Here is a 17,715-nt window from a genome sequence, read left to right on the forward strand (position 1 = left end):
CCGTGCTGTCAACCCTGTAATACACATACGATGAACACACAAACACACACACACAAAACAGTTCCAACGTAATAATGTGCTCAATGGATTTTCAATGTGTAGACAGCAGAAGGGCTAGTAATCCATTTTAAAGCTGCACACACGTCGGGAGGGGAAACAAAATGCCCTTCAAAAGTGCTTACTCTCTCGTGTCTCCACTGCAGTTTCCATGTCACCCGCAAATAGTGCTGAGACAGGACATTTTCAGTTCCAGGACCAGTCAGCACGCTGCTTCTCAATCGTTCTGACATAGCTGGAGATGGGAAACTAAATGGAGAGCCAAAGACTATGATACCATATGAAATAAAGAGAGAGACCTAGATCATTGTATTGGTGCTGAAGTGTAGGTACCAGTAAGGTTACAACAGCTGTCCGATCTGGAACAGCAAACCGGTGAAGTGTTCTTTTTCACTCATCTTCCCACTTCCACCCCACAAAGCACTGTTGTCATTGTAGGTTTTTTACACAAGGCGCTTGCAGACACACAAACTCCACTCTCACCAACAGTCTGGAAGATTTATTCACCCTTCTGGCTTTCTTCTAATGTAATACTACCAGTGTTCTTGATTACAGTAAGAGCCCTAATAATCTACAGACTGAGTCAGGGATGGAGATAAGACTTCTATTGCTTTACATTCCAGGTTTTGAATGAGCATAAAGCTACAGTGTACTACTATCATGTTCAATTGCACAGGAAAATAACATTTCTCAGTGTCTGTTTACTACATTCTTTCACAGTTCAGTTTCTCAGAGACATCGGATTCAGTGGTCAAGAGTTGCGACGCATAGCGAAGAACTTATCTGAAGCAGCAGAGAGGAGAAGCAACTGGCTGTGGTTGAGACGGAAAGATTCTGGTTGGGGACCTCAAGCATCGTAGAAAGAAAGCAACGTCGATGTAAAGGAAGGTAAGTAAGCTGGGCTTAGCTGAGTGGGAGACGGAGGGGGGTGATGCTGGGATGCCAGAATCACTGTTGAGCCCTCTTAAGGTGTCGTGGGCTAGTCGAGGAGACACCGAAGATGGAAGGTGCCCACTTGAAGACCCCAGAGAAGTCCAGACGGTTGTCATGCTGATGCACTAGGGAGGCCGCACAGTGTTTGATCCCTGGAGCCAGCATTGCAGCCGTTGTGTGCGACGATGCACCAGGGAGGTAAAATAGGCTGATCCCTGGAGCCAGTATTAAACTTCAGCCATCAACACCAGGCAGAAGGATATCTACATCATCAGATGGAAGGAAACGCAGATAGATCACATTAGTTTACAGTAAAAGAAGCTATGTCTTAGTTGGTGCTTATCTTGGCAAGAGCTGAGTCCAATATCAGCAGGAAGTTTTAACACCTACTCTCATGTAATGGAAATCAATCATGTGCACTTTTTCAGGCCTTATTATACCAATAATAGGTATACCTTCATGTCACTCTGTGAGCCAAATACATTAGGAAGGCTCTTGCCACTGCTTGTAGCAGGAGGAGGTTATAAATTACATCAAGCCCTGTTAAACTCAGGAAGCAAAAAGGTTTGCACTGTTTTCCCAAATGGTGTTTTGTGACTGATAACATTTTACATGAACTGTGATAGTGAAGTATTGACTGTGGTAAATTGCCAGAATGCCAGTCGCTACCGCCCAACTGGCTTGCATGCATGTCAGTACAATAAAACATTGTATACAGGCCAGGCAGAAGCATTTTACAGTACACCTTCACTCAGAAGACTGCAGAGGCTTACCGTATTTGCTCGAGTAGAAGTCGACCTTGTGTAAAAGTCGAGCCCCCCATTGTGAGGGCGAGATTCGGGTATACATTTTTTTTTCCTTTCTTCATTTGTTATTGAAACAGATGGTAAGTTTAGAGAAAACAAAAATTAACTCCTGAAATCGAAACTGTTAGAGTGCACTTGAGGCGTTAGTTTTCCTAAATATATGTATTAGATATCCTGACGGCGTTTGAGCAGCAGATTTGTAACAACTTTATAAGCACTTCTACCTAGAACTACCAGATGCGTCCATTTTGATGCGTATTACAATACAGTACATTTTTTTTATTTGTTTGTTTGTTTGTATGTATTTCAATCGAATGTGGGAGGTGGTGTGGTCTAACTAATTCAATGAAACTGCGTCCGTGTTTTACGTGACAGCTCTTGGATGTAAACAAAAGTGGGATTCATTTTTTTTATATATAGACAATGTTAAGGAATCGTTTTCGCCAAATCTTGAGATGTTTGCGTTTTGATTTGAGAGAAATTAGAAGCATTTGCTCTGGCAACGAGGGCAACAAGGATTTGCCCACAACAATGTCAGTGGAGGTGCGTTGTTTCCACAGAAGCACTCTGCTGCAGGGTCACGCTGTAACAAATCAGCCCTTAGCCTATAGCCAACTATATATGTTCCCAGAAATTAGAACTAGTTACTGTTCCAAATATAAGAATATCTAAAATAATAAAAATACAGAAGACAGCGAAAAAACACAGATAACTTGTACTATTTGCTTAACACAAGAAAAACTAGGCTATTTGCACTCCAATAAGGATATGAAATCAAGCAAAAAAAAACAAAAACACAGCACTTGTACAAGCAAGCGCGTGCAATTCAATGCAACAACCACAACAAACAATTCATTCAGATTGAATAATATTAACTGAAGAGCGTACATTTAAACTTCATCCCCCATTAATTAATTGACCTTAAGGTTGCAATGTTCTGTTTGTTTAAATTAATCAACAAAAACAACAAAAACAAAAAAAAGACGTGGGCTACAAGCTCAGTAGCAAAAAATATGCATATTTAAAAAATAATATCCAAGTTAGCCGTCCAGCAAGAAAAAATGATTAAACTGTGTTTCTCACCCATTTGAGAGAAGTGTAGCAATGAGCTCGTCTGAGTTTCGCATCCAAATTAAATCTTCATTCGTTTGTAATCCACAAGGGTAAGATAGGCACGGCAATGCAGGTACACAGCGGCAGTGCAGTGAATCATAAAAGCATGTTCAGTGAAACAGAATAAGGCCGTTCTCTCTGAACTAAGTTAACCTGATCTTAACTAAACTTTATTTCTTTTCAAGCGCTAATACAAACTATTGATAAAGAAAAATAACAAACAAGCGGCAGTGAGCAAGCCTCAAAGCTAGGCAGTCCCTCCCAGCAGACTGCCTTGCGCACTGAATGCATGCCTGCACAGTGCTCCCCTATGTACAGACAGCGATTGTAGTAACCACACACCGGCCAGGACTTTTGCAGACATTAAAGGTTTTTTTTTTTATTTTTTTTTTTACTTGTGTATTAGTCAACCCCCCTATATACACAGAATACCTTCCATAAACTACCATCCATGTTAGACCAAACCAAAACTTTCCACAAAGATATAAAACCCTTTAAACTGTGCGTATCAAATACATTTTATCATCTCTGGACAGGCATCTCAGAGGTCAAAAACAGAGAACACTTTTCTAATCTGTTTGGACAGTTCGCTGAACATCTACTGTAACAAAATGAGCGACCCTGAAAAATGTACCACTGCCTCCAATCTGTTAGAGGATCAATATTTGTCAGTTTGGCTCATTTCCATTTTTTTTGCATGGGCGTGCACTGCAAGTTTAACTGTACACGTATTGGTTACACCTCATTTTATGTAGACCCCAATGGTGTGGCAAATACATTATAAATAGTTACAGTAGCCCACTGCCCTTGAGTTAATTTCTTAACTTTTCTTTAACTTTGAAGGTACAACACTACAAAGAAACCCTCCCGCCCATGTTTTTTTCCCTCGGTTTTATGACTCTACTCTGAAGTACTCTGTGTTGGATGGTGTGTCCCATTCACAGGAAATATTTATTTGCACCTGCAGTCAAATGGTCACACAGGTGGAATATTGGTACCTCAAACTTGACTTTGTGCAGGTCGTGCTGTTTGAATATTAATTCTAATATTTCGGGGAGCAAAATATAAGCCTTATTGACAACCATCCTTTTTGACAGAAGATAGTGCCTGAGCCTAAATGTGGTCCCCTTAATTTTATTTCAAACAGAGCTGACAAATTGTTCATCCCCGATCCTACTTTTAACTCACATTTAATTTTTGCAGTCGCCTAATTTAACGCTGTACTTTTGTTATTTTCTCCACTAGGTTTAACAGAAATGTCCGGACAGATTTTAATCATAAAAATGAATACCTAGTGCAGACACTGACAGACAGTCCTTCAGGTGCCTGTTCTGAGTATTTAGCCAAACATATCACAAAGCATTTTGGGATAATGGAGGATACACAATAAATGGAGTTCGGTATTACAGCATCCACACTTCTGACAAACCACACTATTGATCCAATTTAGAACCGGACTAGAGACTACCCCCTGAGGTGGTCTCGAGTCCAGTTCTCGAGTACAGTATTAAATGCTGCGTAATGTGGACGCTAACCGTATTTAGCACTTTTAAGATGGTTTAAAGGCAACTAATATGGTTTAAAGGCCTAGTGCGCATAGGGCCTAAGTAGTGTTTACATTTGTAAAATCAGATCCTTTGTCAAAAACAGTTATTTAAAAAGTGCTAGGTTAATAATACTCTACATCCTTAAAAGCAGAAATCAAATTACTGGAATTGCATCACATAGGACAGAGACACACAGTGAATTAAGGAAGATTCAAATACAGTAGCTACAGTACTAAGCTCATTATGGATTTAGATTAGTGCATTATCTGTATTGACAAAGCTGTTCACAAAATCAAACAATCAAACAAAAAGCTAAAGGAAATAAAAAGCCTCCTACTGCAGAGCACTATTGCATTGCCGCTGTGATTCCCCAGGATTCATAACCACCCTCCAGCAAGCCAGGCTGCATACTGTAACTCAGATTACTGGAATTGCATAAATGTGTCTGAGCTCCGTTAACAGCCGCTGATAAAGCTTCATCAGACTAAACATACTCTGCAACAAATCTCTATGCATACTGTAATCAAGCAGGGCTGCATTGGGATGCAGGAACAGACAAGCAGAATTTGGGTCTACAGCTGAGCAGTTGTTAGATGAGAATAGAGCATAACATTTTAAATGTAATGCTTAGTACAGTAAATTACATCCATTTTATATAGTTATTGACATTTAAATATGGTCTCAGGGGAGCACTAAAGTGAGTTGCAGAGATCAAGAAACATATTGTACAGCATGCAAATACACACCACTTATGTAGATATGTAGTCACAGTCTTTAAATGCATACCCATCTTTTACTGAAACAGTCTATAGTTATAGAACATAAGAAACTGCCTAAACATAGCACTGTCTTACTAACAATCTTAAAATCTTAAAATAGAAGCAGATGGAGTAAGATCACTGGATTTAGAGAATGCTGTTAAAACTGTTCAAAACACACTTCAGTATATGCAGAGTATATCATGTGATAGTGCATATGAAATGGATAATTAAGCACTAGTGTAATGATGTCATGTCCATGATCCAAAGCTTTCCAGTACTTTTTTTTCTAATCTTGCAGATTTCAATGTAGCTGTTAAACATAAACAGAAACAAATAACAGCATATTAAATCTTTCTCATATTGTATGCAACACACATATATATATATATATATATATATATATATATATATATATATATATATATATATATATATATATATATATATATAGGGCTACTGATTTTCCATGATCGCGGAATCACGGAATTAGGCATTGGGAACGGAATTGGCATTTTGGGAATGGAATTGTGCTTTGCAACTGCACCTTTATAAAAAAGGGAAAAAAAGGAAAAAAAACTGTGTAAACAGTCTTTTACCGCTGTTATTCTCCTATAAAAAATAATGGATTGCATTGAAAACTACACTACCCAGAAGCCCAGCGATGACGCTTGTAAAAAACGTTTTTGTATGTTTATTTAGATCATTGGATAATGAGAAAACAGGTGGTTCTGTGGGCATTACGCTGATGTGCTATCTGTCTCTGCTGCGGCGCTGCCTGTGTGCTGTGTGAGTCGAGTTGTTTAAAAAAGCAACTAGCTGTTTTGTGAGTTCTATTCTGTGGAATCATTTTGGAGTTGTATATACAGAAAAGTGAAAAGCACCTGAGAAAAAAAACGATCGCCAAAGTGTAAGTCGTGTTCAATATATGAACATTAAGTTATGTAATATTTATTATTGCTTAAAAATGTGCAGAGTAAAATGCCCGCCTACTCCTAACTTTTTTCCAATCTGGCCCCCTTAAATTGAATAAACTAGTTGAAGTGTCCTGAACACTGTATTTAATTTGTAATTGTAGAAAAATGGTATATTCCTGTAATAATGTTCCTTGTTTCTCACTAGTCTGTATATTGTAATGCCAGCAATAAGCTGTTTTTTTTCAAAACACCTTTATTTGTTGACTGACCTACAGTACATTGTTACTAGTGGACTGCTTTAAGATAAATTTTTCCTGAAATCTACTCTGTCAGGAACTTAAATAAAAAAATAATAATAATTAAATAGATTTTTAATGTAAAAATGTTATTTATGTTCAAATAACGTTGTTAATTCTTAATAAATTGGTAAAAACTGAAAAAACGGAATTGGTCATTTTGAAAAACGGAATTTGCCATTCCCAAGAATGGAAAATCAGGAGCCCTGATTTTATATATATTTATATATATATATATATATATATATATATAGCTCTGGAAAAAATTAAGAGACCACTGCAAAATTATCAGTTTCTCTGGTTTTACTATTTATAGGTATGTGTTTGGGTAAAATGAACATTTCTGTTTTATTCTACAAACTACTGACAACATTTCTCCCAAATTCCAAATAAAAATATTGTCATTTAGAGCATTTATTTGCAGAAAATGACAACTGGTCAAAATAACAAAAAAGATGCTGTCAGACCTCGAATAATGCAAAGAAAATAAGTTCATATTCATTTTTAAACAACACAATACTAATGATTTAACTTAGGAAGAGTTTAGAAATCAATATTTGGTGGAATAACCCTGATTTTCAAGCACAGTGTGGATGGAGGACCACCAGATCAAGGCCCTGTCATGGCCAGCCCAATCTCCAGACCTGAACCCCACTGAAAACCTCTGGAATGTGATCAAGAGGAAGATGGATGGTAACAAGCCATCAAACAAAGCTGAGCTGCTTGAATTTTTGCGCCAGGAGTGGCATAAAGTCACCCAACATGTGAAAGACTGGTGGAGAGCATGCCAAGACGCATGAAAGCTGTGATTGAAAATCAGGGTTATTCCACCAAATATTGATTTCTGAACTCTTCCTAAGTTAAAACTCTTCCTAAGTTGTTTAAAAATGAATATGAACTTATTTTCTTTACATTATTCGAGGTCTGACAACACTGCATCTTTTTTGTTATTTTGACCAGTTGTCATTTTCTGCAAATAAATGCTCTAAATGACAATATTTTTATTTGGAATTTGGGAGAAATGTTGTCAGTAGTTTATAGAATAAAACAAAAATGTTCATTTTACCCAAACACATACTTATAAATAGTAAAACCAGAGAAACTGATAATTTCGCAGTGGTCTCTTAATTTTTTCCAGAGCTGTATATATATATATATATATATATATATATATATATATATATATATATATATAAAATAGAGAGAGAGAGAGAGAGAGAGAGAGAGAGAGAGAGAGAGAGAGAGAGAGAGAGAGAGAGAGAGAGAGAGAGAGAGAGAGAGAGAGAGAGAGAGAGAGAGAGAGAGAGAGAGAGAGAGAGAGAGAGAGAGAGAGAGAGAGAGAGAGAGAGACACACACACACGCACACTCACTCACTATCGCAGACTAAAGTATTGGTACCCTACCAGAATTTGAGGTAACAGATCAAGGACAAGCATTTAGTAAACTTGATCTACTTTTTAATAAAACAAAAAGCTAAATACACAATTTCTAGTAATTTAGCAACTAATCTTTATAAAAAAACAAACAAATTAAAGTATCCATACATTAGAAAAGCATTGGCACCCCTGCTTTAGTATTTCAGGTGTCCTCCTTTTGCTTTTATTATGGCTTTCAGACATTTATGATAATTCTTAACCAGTACAGTATGTTCCATCTTGTTGGTGAAATCGGGGCCCATTCTGTCTTGCATATTTCCTTCAGTTCAGACAGATGGGATACACAATGCTTGGCTATATGTTTTTCAGACCAGTCCAAAGTATATCTCCCTCCCCTAAATTCACAGGTGTTGTGGACTGATCTTTTGACAGTCCATGAAGTGATGTCAACTCTGTTGGCCCCTCTGCCTTGATACTAAACTACTACTGTATATCTCAAACTTCTGATGTCAGCGACAGCAACAGGCAGTTTGAAAACCTTGAATCAGTCTACATGTAAATCAATCCAACGCTTCTTCAAAAGCAGCTGCAGATACCCTTGTTTTCTCCTCTTAACATCTGTTTTCTCAAGGCAGGGTATTTTGGGGGTTTTGTTTGGTTTCCAGGTGAAAAGTATGGATAACATAGTATCATGAACTATTTCTCAGCTGTATACTTTCATGAGGCTTACAATGGTGTACACAATGGTGTTAGTGGAAGCTTATTGTTCATATAAATCAGATTTTTGTTTTTAAGAGTAAAGAGCATTTTACAAACCATCTATTTCCACCATTCATCAAAAGTAATAAGTCCCAGTCCAGGGTCTGTTAATTGCTATTATTAGTAGAGAGCTGGCTCTCTGGATTGTATGGTTTCCTGGAAACGTTTTGAGTTTCAGAGCTACCTGTCAGTTTTCTCCCTGCTTCCTATGATCTGAAAATGACCTATTTACAACAATGTTCAAGTAATATAAATTATGTTCAAAGTTACAGCTCCCATTTTACATGGGATGTTACTTTAAACTGAATTATTAAAGCTATGCTCACAAGCAGCTGAGCTTCACTCAGGAGAAGTTTGACAATTTGTAATTGCGTATTTCCCATTCTGATTATTCAGTTTCACAGACCTTGAGGATTAAACACAGCACGTTGCTGGTCTTTGTACCCTGAAGGTGAGTGAGCATTTGCATAAAACCTGAAAAATACAAAACTGTCAAGTTCTTTCAAGGAAAGAGGCTTAGTCAGTGAATTAAATTGGAAGCTTGAATTTAATTTAACTTAACTTAAATATGGAATGGAGACCTTGAATTCAACTGAGCTGCCTACTTTTCAGTTCTGAAATATGTAACCTGACAGAATTCAATTTAAAAACAACCTTATTTGTGGAACTGGTCCCTAGAATTTGGGTGTTCAGTTTTAACAGTTTATATTTCATGCTGCTTTAATTAATTTTTCAGGAAATTACACGTATTTTTTGTAGTTGAATGTTTTTCAAAATTAGCTTTGACAGTATTCTAGAGTTAAGGACATGGCAAGCATCCCATAGAGCAAATCAATGGAAATGCTGTGGACATGGATGGTTGCTTAACTGCTGGAATAAGATGCTTTGAAAATAAGAGTAGTTTACAAAAAAAAAATGTGGGATAGATGGGAAAGAATTTGCAGAAATATACCTATACAGGTTGGAATTTTACCAGTCAGAATTACAACTTACCCCCCCTGCATAGCGCATAATGTAAAAACGAAAGTACAAAACCAGGACTACGAGATTTACATTAGGGACGTTAACAATGTAAAACTGCCAAATAAACGCACACAGTAAAACAGTATGATCTCTGAGCTTCTAGTATTACAATAGATCTGTGAATCACAAGGTTGCACTCATAAAAGGAGGGTGTGTGGTCCAGTGGTTAAAGAAAAGGGCTTTTAACCAGGAGGTCCCCAGTTCAAATCCCACCTCAGCCACTGACTCATTGTGTGACCCTGAGCAAGTCACTTAACCTCCTTGTGCTCCGTCTTTCGGGTGAGATGTAATTGTAAGTGACTCTGCAGCTGATGCATAGTTCACACACCCTAGTCTCTGTAAGTCGCCTTGGATAAAGGCGTCTGCTAAATAAACAAATAATAATAATAAATAAAACAGAAAATCTGAAAGGTAGTAACTGCAGTTCTACGTATAAGGTTTCTAAGTAATTCCAAGGGAAAAAACACCAATGAAACTAATGGCCCTTTGCTGCCGATGGCTCATATCCAATGTCACATGTGTTGTCTCTGGAGGGGATTCGATGATCCTGGGTTCACAAAGATACAGCTGACCAGTGTTTGTAAGAAAAACCTTCTGCCAAACAAAGCAAACACCCCAAATAATTTAGAGGTCATTCCAATTAGCAATTGTACTGCTTAAAAGGGTACAGTCCCGTTGGTATTAAAATCCAATTTTAGCCCGTTTTATTTAACATTTTGTAACATTTTCACTGTTCCCCACTAACAGATGAAATGCCGCAAAATAACTGATACTGTACATGCAACCACGGTTCATCTGTGCCTTGGTGGGATTCCAAAAACACACACTGCATTTAATATTTAATATTTAATATTAAAACAAGGTGGTGTGTTTTTCACAGTTGACATTATAACTTGCTTGTATATTGTAAACACTAACAATAAGCCAACTGATGGTCTTGCTTTATGCTAGCTCATGGTAGTTTCAGAAACAAAATGGGAAAGCAGCGCAGCACCTGAGTTCCATTTAATATATTTGTGGAGTATTTTTTGCTAATTTGCCCGACCATTTGAAATGACCGAATGGAAAACAAGGGTAAAAGTAAAATTGTATAATTTAATCAGAAAGCAGGCCTTCCTGTCCTTCTCCTGTCTGTGGGACCACTGTACAGTACTGTAAGTGATGGCTTTGCAGATACTTCAGGGAGGAGACTTGCTAAATATCAGTTTGGATTAGCAAAATGCTGGAAATGCACTTAGACCTTTTTTTAATTTGTGGTTTTACAGATACTTTTTTCCTGTAGGCTCAATTTCCATACCTTATGTCAAACTTCGCTTTTGATTTACCAGAAAAATTATATTATTACCAAGTTGGAACAGTGACTAATAACCACACTGTGGTGACAGACACAAAGCTGTGATGCACATGTGAGCTAAAACAGTTCAATTAGAAGGCTGTGTTTTCTGTCAGTACTGTAAGATGGAAAGTATTATTTATAAATATTTTTAATTAAATAAAAGCCATTTAAAAATCGAACCCAAAAATTGACATTTTGTTTAATAAATAAAACAAAAAACAAACAAACAAACAAACAAACAAACAATCAATCACATCATAGTGCTATCTTCCTGTGTATAAAAGCAGTGTTCATCATAGAGCTCACCCAGATATAATACATTTGTACTTCCTTGTCAGGGGAAATGCAAAATTAAAATGGATTTGTCAATTCCCTTTTAATTAAACATACTGGAGCCAAACATATTTTACAGATGTGAAAGCTGCTTGTAAATTATTATTCAGAGTTAATGTGAAGCAAATTACTCTGGATAATATATCTTCCATTTACAGAGGACCCCTTGAGGAAACCACATCGCTCTGGTAAGACACGAGGACTCACAGAAACAATGGAAAGTGCATTCATAAAGTGAGGGGATAAAAAGAAAGTAGGAAACACTAGCATAGTAAATCCATCGTGCTCATACAACATGCCCCCCCAAAATGTAGGTTTACATAATACTTTAAATAAAGATCAGATGCTATAAAAAATAAATAATTAGGCCTAAATGAAAATGTAATTGTGCAAGCTGTATCTTTGCATGCCTTCTGTCTGTTCTTTCATTTCTAAAGGCCAAAGAGAGGTATACTTTAGAAATTTACTGGACAGTTTCTCCAGTGAATTGTTTTTCCTTTACCATTACAGTAATATATTCCTAAACAAACAATAAATCATGGAAAACAAAATTATTTGCAGCTATTATGCTGCTATGGATGACATCATAGTCGAAACGCTTGAGTTTTTTTTTTTTTTTTTTTTTTACTGCAACACATTTTATTATCACTGGCATCTACCAGTACCACTGTTCACCATTCTCTTAACCTTACATTTCAGCACTACTTCCAGATTCATACAGCAGAGCTCTTCTGTCAATCCACTGAGAAAACTGTCACAAGAGCAAGACTTGCTGGAAACTAACTTGCCGCAAGATGATTTCTACTCTTCTTGAATGAATGGATAAGAGACATAACATTTCCAACACTGCCCACTCCCTCAGTGAATGAATCAGTTTTCCTCCCCTCTGTGTCTTTTAAAATTATCTTACTCACCACATTACATGGGTTCAACAGAGTAGGGATAGATACTATTGTATCTAGGCCACATGAATAACATTTTCAGTACAGTAAATCTCCATCATCAACACTGCCATTAAGATAATCTCCCCATTTTCAGATCCAGATCAATTCTTTCTCAAACCCCCACCCTCCCCCTGCTGATTTAAAAGCAGATAACCCTACAGAGAAACCTACAGGCTTGTTAAAGTCACTGATTTCCTCTGTAGCACTACCAAAAAAGTAAAAACAGGTATACTGAGCTATTAGAAGGCCTTGTTTAATAGGAGTAAGTCACCAATGGTCCAGGCTGTTCACTTTTTCCCTTCTGGAAAATGCTAAAAGAAAGTCATGTAATTTGGAGTATAAACTAATGCTGGGGCACTGTGTCCTTGCCATTAGATTCTGTGTAATTAGACTGGAACACTAGATTGGTACAAAGACAGCAAATTCTGCCATTACCTTTTTGAGAAGAGATCATTTAGATCATCTATCTGGAGGTGACGGTTTTTCATTAAGAACATCCCCATTTACAGTAGCTAAAGAGCTTAAAGAAATAACCCAATATGGCTTCATACCCATAACACCTTTTCAGACCAAAGTTCCATGATCTTATGTATGCTAAATTAGAAAACTAAGCTTTCACACCACCATGAAAAAGTCTGGTTTCAAGTATTTGGGAAGAAAGCTACACCTTTTTTGTTCTTTGACAAGGTTTGTGGTGGTGTTATAATCCACAGATCAAATGTGATGCCTTATTCATCCGTACAGCACTTATAAAAAAAAAAAAATACAATACAAAATCAGCCCCTCACAAAGCTGTGGCGTAGTTGATACAGTTTGTGGATTTCTATTTAGCGAGCTCTGAACCTACTGTATGATCTTTTAGGCCATTAGGTCTACTGTGCTACTCCCCAAAACCTTTGCTGCCGAAAGAATACAGTAGGTAATTTAATCCATGCAGTGAACATCCAAATGGTGGCTGCATTCTGTTGCATATTACTAAGAAAAATTGAGTTTAATCCCACAGGAACTTTGAAACCAAAGAAGAGTTTAGTATAGCGAGCAGCAGATTTCTCAGAGGCCCTGTAAGAATGACTCCAAGGACTGAAGAGTGTATTATGGTAGCTGTCAGATTCATAACAGTACTGTTAGTACTATTTAAATACAGTAACTAGGCACCACTCCAACTTTATGTCATATCTGCCTGAAAGTAACAGCCCTGCTAAAAGTGTTAAAAGTGGAAATAATTGTAAACGGACAGATTAGCCGTGTAAGCAGTTCAAAACAGTAACCCCAAACTGCAGTGCTGAAAATCTGCTCGCAGTTCTTTTCACTGCCAAACAAAAGGATCAGAAAAGCTGCTATATCTGGGATCAAGTATAAAAAAAATAAATAATAAAAAACCATGCTTCTCCAACCCGCTCCGATGACATTGTTTCACTATGAAGTATACTTTATTTTACTTTGTGAACGACAGTCACCGTTTCACATAGCTGAATTGCTGATTTACATTACAAGGGCTCTGTGACTAAATAAGATGCTCATAAGCGTCAGGCTCACTAATGATGGTTTTCAATCCTTTCGTCCATATGAGCACTAAAGCTCATATGGACAAAACACTGAAAGGTTATTTTAGACAAACGCATGTGGTTGCTGTGGTGGCTCAGTTTTCAATACCAGGGTGCAATTACAATATGTGAATGCTTTGCATCTTTTAATCTCCACTCTGTAGGTCAGACTGGGATTGGTTCCAGCAGTGTGGCATGTAGGTGCTGGTGGATGTGCTCTCTTCTTTTGATGGGGTTAGTAGTTGTCCTTCAGGAGGTGAAAGAAATGTAAAATACAGTAACTGCAAATCCTTTACCACAACTGCACAGCAAAAGCATACCACAGCTATTTCCCCCATCTTTTTCTCTATGGGCAGCACTGTGGAGTAGTGGTTAGGGCTCTGGACTCTTGACCAGAGGGTTGTGGGTTCAATCCCCGGTGGGGACACTGCTGCTGTACCCTTGAGCAAGGTACTTTACCTAGATTGCTCCAGTAAAAACCCAACTGTAAAATGGGTAATTGTATGTAAAAATAATGTGTTATCTTGTAACAATTGTAAGTCGCCCTGGATAAGGGCGTCTGCTAAGAAATAAATAATAATAATAATAATAATAATAATAATAATAATAATAATAATAATAAAGCGACAGGACAAAACTACTACAGTATATAGATTAGTCAGTGCAGGTGCAGTGGAAATGAATTTACTCAGTATACCTGAAAATAGTCATGAACATGAGACTACAAATGTAATTACTTCAGGCAATACTGTACAGAAAAAAACAAAATCAATCAATTCAGTTTAAGTCAATAAGATACAGTAAATTATCAGTACAATTTACTGATAATTAAAACCTGAAATAGCTCAAATTGCTATGAGTGTCTTATTTCCATCCCTGCACTATATGAAGATTTATTCTGGCATCTGGTATTAGAAAATATGCTAGTAATGAACGGTATGTTGATTCTATATTGCTTTTAGGGGTGGGAAAAATATCTGTATATCCGAATGAATATGTTTTTTACATGTATTCGAACATGAAAATAAAGTATTTGTATTTTTCAGAAATGCATATTGTGCTTTTTTTAGTATTGTTTTTTTTGCAAAGTAAAAAGTACATAATGCAGGGTTTATTTTAGTAATAGGCTACTGTAATAAAATGTTAGTGTCTGCTGCGAGAAATTACATTGTTGAAAACAGCCGGAAATAAGCATCATGTGTGTTTGCTCTTACACTTCATTCAGACGTTGCAATATGGCAAGTGGCAAAAGGCCTCAGTCTGACATGTGGAATTATTTTGACAAAATAAATTAACAACGTCTTGCTAACAGTTGTTCTCGATCCCCAATTTACAATGCTTAAGTTTCTTTCTGATGTCCAAAAAAAAATAAATAAAGAAATTGAGTCCAGATTACGAGCACGCAACCCAGAACTTGCAAATACTGCACACAGAAGACCCGCTTTATGGTGGAAGCAACATGCCTCGCATTTTCCAACACTGTCCCAATTTTCAGAGAGGGTTTTTTCAGCAGCCAGTAACACCATTACAAAGAAGCAGGCTTGCCTAATTGCATAAGTCATGTACGCAATTCTGATTCTTAAAAAAAACTGAACTTTTATTTTATATTGACTGTAAAGTGAAAAACGCAAGGGTGAGTTTATCTGAACACGTATTGTGAACGAAATGTTAATACATTTAAATTTCTTTATTGGTTGGTATTTGTTAGTTACAAAAGGCCTGAAGTACTGCCATAATGTCAATAGTATATGCAAGTGCTGTTTTTGTTCTTTCAGATTTTTTTGTTTAAATGTCATACGTAATAAATATACCCCCGCGTATCTCTCCACTTAAAATAACGTTTTTCATTTAATGGCTTTTTCTAAATTTCCAAATGAATATATTTCTCTCGGACGAATATCCGAACATAAAAAAACCATGTTCGTCCCACCACTAACTGCTTTCCACTGTATTGCAATGTAGACTAGGAAAAAAAAACAACAACACTGCTGTCATAGGCTGTACAAGGTTTATTGTCTATTGCTATTTGATAAGGGAATAGGTGCCATGTCAAGCAAAAACTCTTTAGAATGAAGGTGTGACTAAAGACGATCTGGTGTTCCGTTACATTTTGCAGCTGCCTCCGATTAAGGATTGCTACAGATTCATCTTCCCTGCCGGCAGCGTGTGCGGCAATTGCGTAAGAACAAGACACTGGCTGTTTTGGGGCTGTTCTGGGGTGTTTCTGTGTTATGATGTGTTGTTATTTTATAAGTCAGTTAGTTGTGTTTTATAAATGTGTTTATAATTCTTCATTTGCTTTTATATGTCTGCTATGTCTTTTCATCTGCCAATCTCTCAGTATCCTTATTTTGCTTCTTATAGGAAACATTTAAATAATATATTTTGTTTAATTTCTGTAAGGTCGCTTTCGATAAAAGTGTCTGCTAAATAAGTAAATAATCATTTTAAAAGCTGAGGAAACACAGGGAATTTCTATCCTTGCAATACATTTACAATCGGTCGATAGATAGCTGAATTCACTTGATTTCAACGCTTGTTTATTCGTTATATTGCATTTATAATTCCATTTTATTGTCCTACAGTCCTCCGTTTGTTTTTTTTTTATATTATTTGAACATATACTGGGAGATGGGAATTTATTCAGCTATACATAGCATTTGATCAACACCAACTTGTCAAAATATATACTATACACATTTCTTCTGGGGCCGCTCAGGCAAAATAATCCATGGCTCAGTCTATTACAAAGGCTGTTACAATACTTCATATACCAAACTCAGAAAAGCAGTAATCAAAAAAAGCCATCTAAAATCAGGCAGCTGATGAAACAAAATGGAAACTTCAAGGAAAGGACAGTTTTCCACTTGCTCTGTGCAAAATGCTACACAAGGTAGGGATCACAGTATGCAAGTCCCAAAGATGTAATTCTGCCCCAGTGGAAGTTAATGACACCAACGATATTCTTCTATGAATGTATAAATGTCAGGTTTTTCTGCTACATTATGTAAAACAGTAATGTGATCCAGACAATTCTTTCCACCTTTGTAATGATTTCTGACACTATCAGGATGCAGCTGACAATGCAGATTTCTGACAGCCAACACTCCAATCTGCCTTAACAGTTCCCGACTTGTCAAGTCAGCTTCAACCACCTTTGTTACGACACAGCAAATATATGTATTTTAGCGGAAGATATCTACTGGTAGCTGTTGCAGCAATTTCAGAGAACAAAAAGTCAGGAGGCATCCATAATGTGTATGTCACACTTAATTGTACTGTCTTGTATCGCTGGGACAAATATCCAAGTATTCAAACTAACATTGCTTGACATGTCTTTGAAGGCAAAAAAACATGTCCCTGTCAGAAATGATTGCACTGATAGAAATAAAAATAAATATCAAATGTGTTTTGTCTTGCATCGATTTACCTTGTCAGAATCTGTGTGACATTTTCTAAAATAAGTGAAAAAACTGCTCTGTCTGATGTGTGGGATTTTTAAACACTTTTTTCCATTTTTAACAGAGCCCAAATAGTGATGTCAAGTCTCAGGTGTCACTTTCAATTTAGGAAGCGAGTCAGAATCTGCGTCTGTATCTCTGTGATACAGATGCAGGTACTGTACAGTATGTCACTTTCCGACACTGGCCCAACTTGTAGAGAAATGTTAAATATATTGATCACTGCTTTATATAGGTGAAAAACGTTTCCACTTCCTTGTCAGCTAAGAAAAAGCATACTGTAAGTAATGCTATTAATATGAAAATGTGTCTTTGGCCACTTTGTTTACTGCAAAGACACTACTTTATATACTGTTTTTCCCTGAAATACACACAAATAAATGTTGAACGCAAAACTACTGTATGACATCCTTTGCTTTGTAGTTAATTCAGTGGGGTGAAGTAGCCCTTCGCAACCTTTTTCAACTTCTGGGATATATATTTATTTAATTACTACAATGTTGTACTGTAT

At 36.8% G+C, this 17,715-nt stretch overlaps 1 protein-coding gene across 5 annotated transcripts in view; it reads right to left on the reverse strand.

Annotated features, from left to right (window-relative positions):
- LOC117405334 (cytoplasmic protein NCK2-like) overlaps positions 1-17,715 on the reverse strand; it is a 62,928-nt gene that overhangs the window by 15,389 nt on the left and 29,824 nt on the right. Inside the window, exon 1 of one of the 5 annotated variants that reach the window (XM_034008311.3) lies at positions 183-305. The exons of the other annotated variants lie outside the window; for them this stretch is intronic. The gene's annotated coding sequence lies outside the window, so the exon portion shown is untranslated. Of the gene's footprint in view, positions 1-182; positions 306-17,715 lie in introns of those variants that run through there. 5 annotated transcript variants of the gene reach the window in all.

The sequence above is a fragment of the Acipenser ruthenus genome, chromosome 9 (assembly GCF_902713425.1).
Source record: "Acipenser ruthenus chromosome 9, fAciRut3.2 maternal haplotype, whole genome shotgun sequence".
NCBI lineage: Eukaryota > Metazoa > Chordata > Actinopteri > Acipenseriformes > Acipenseridae > Acipenser > Acipenser ruthenus.